Source organism: Papilio polytes, unplaced genomic scaffold (assembly GCF_000836215.1).
Source record: "Papilio polytes unplaced genomic scaffold, Ppol_1.0 DF823835.1, whole genome shotgun sequence".
In the NCBI taxonomy this organism is placed as follows: domain Eukaryota; kingdom Metazoa; phylum Arthropoda; class Insecta; order Lepidoptera; family Papilionidae; genus Papilio; species Papilio polytes.
In genome coordinates this window covers 1,345,440-1,347,432 of record NW_013525369.1, presented here as the reverse complement: position 1 = coordinate 1,347,432, position 1,993 = coordinate 1,345,440, and the positions used below count along the sequence as shown (strand labels likewise).

Here is a 1,993-nt window from a genome sequence, read left to right as displayed (position 1 = left end):
CTCCTCCGTAAATTAGATAGGCAACGCATCTGCAATTGCAGATGATTATAAATAAAATAAATAAATAAATAAATAATGGACAGGGGTCGTTTTCCATTTCGGCGGATTCAGGTGGCCGCTGGCTCGTTTGCCACCTTATGTTATAAAAAAAGACCACAACTAGTATATAATTGGTCACCTTGAAATTGACCCTATGCATATAATAAAACTTTTCATGTTTGAAAATGAAAAGCGAACTATTTTATCCGAAAAACCCTGAGGACTTCCAGTCAATTAGTCTTTAAGCTTCGTGTGATTATTGGAACGGATTTAGCTTCAGTAGTTACTAAAGGTGCATTTCTGGCACGATTTTACAGTCAAATATTTCCGAGTGGTCTTCCTAATTGGCGATTCGTAACGAAACGTTGCAATAGTTGCAAAAAAACAATTTAAACATGATGATTGACTGTAAAGCCAATTATAAAAATAAATAAAGTTGATAACAATTTCAAGGCGTATATACTTTAATACTTGACACACAAATTCTCATTGATGTATACAGGTTGTTCAGAAATTCTGATTGATGTATACAGGATGTTCAGAAATTCGCGGTCATCCAAATATTCTTTCCGGACACTCTGTACAATATTTATACTGTTATAGTAAAGCGTAAACACACACTTCTTGTTGCTAAAGATGTCAGCAATTACAATACATTTTTGAATAATTATTTTTTTAATAAAAAGCCCTATACGAGCGTCACGCTTTAGGCTATACATTTTAAAGCCATTAAAGTTAGGGGGGTAAATATTTTGGAGAAAAACTGTAATGTGGGAAAGAAACCATAAGTTGCTGCCAACATCAAAGAAGTAAGGTTGTCATCATGTCATATCATTTTGACATTTGTAATTGATAAATTGACAAATGTGAACAATAAAACGATTTTTTTATATTTTCATGCGGTTGAAGTCGCATGGGAACAGCTAGTCATATATAGGTTTCCTAACCTTCTATATCTTAACATTTATTATTGAAACAATAAACAAAAGAATATAAAAAGATATCTTAGACAACTTTAATAAAAACATGTGAAATACGCTCTGTGTTTGCGAACAGAGAAATTTAAAACAGGAAACGAAGTACTGGGTGTGCAGCGTACCTTAATTGCTCAAAGAGTACAAAACAGTCCATTCTCAGAGCGCAGTCACGTTCTGTGAAAACATAGAGATATGTCACCGCCAGAATGAATACTCCGCCTGTTTGGGTTTTGTCTAGACATCGTAAATTGATGCAGATGCGAATACCATATTAATTTGTAAAGATAACATTTAATTGGTAGTTTAACTCTCATTAGAAAACGTTAAACATTTATTGGCTGCACGGAAAATTACAGCCAATAGTGTGTCGATTTGACAAACCATCAAAATATTAAAAAACAATTTGTAAATAAGTGTTTCGATATGCAATTTTCCGAATTATTACTCAAGTTGTCTAGACAAATTACAAACAGGCGGGGTCGAATATTTTCCGATGACATGCAATGGCATTATATTTATATTCAGAAAGTTCAGTATAACGAAGAGCGAGTACGGAAGAGATTTCGGGCACGTACCGGTTTTGCATACGGCTGACCGGAATATGTAATTGTACCGATTTAATGTCGAATCGATAACATCCTTATCGGTTTTGATGCTCTATTTCCTCGATTTATTTATGTTTTGTTTATAAAGTTTGCTTATATTTTGTTATACATTGTTTTTCGCTCTTTTTTGACATGGATAAAATATCTTTTGAAATTGTATTTAGTGAGTTTGCTACACCGTAGAACATACTACGGCGTAGTTAATGGTACGTTGTAGTCTAATCTACGACGTAGCAGTCCTACGGCGTAGCGCATACATTTTCACATGTTAATTTTTACCTCAGGAACGCGGTGGCTGGTCTCAATGGAGTGAATGGTCACTCTGCTCGAGGACATGTGACGGCGGCGTGTCTCGGCAGCTGCGGACTTGTG

At 35.0% G+C, this 1,993-nt stretch overlaps 1 long non-coding RNA gene across 1 annotated transcript in view; it reads left to right on the top strand.

The window, feature by feature from the left end:
• The window catches only part of LOC106103265, a 195,421-nt gene extending 193,428 nt beyond the window's left edge, over nt 1–1,993 (top strand). Inside the window, exon 6 of the long non-coding RNA XR_001225615.1 lies at nt 1,906–1,993. This is a non-coding gene — a long non-coding RNA (uncharacterized LOC106103265). The remainder of the gene's footprint in view (nt 1–1,905) is intronic.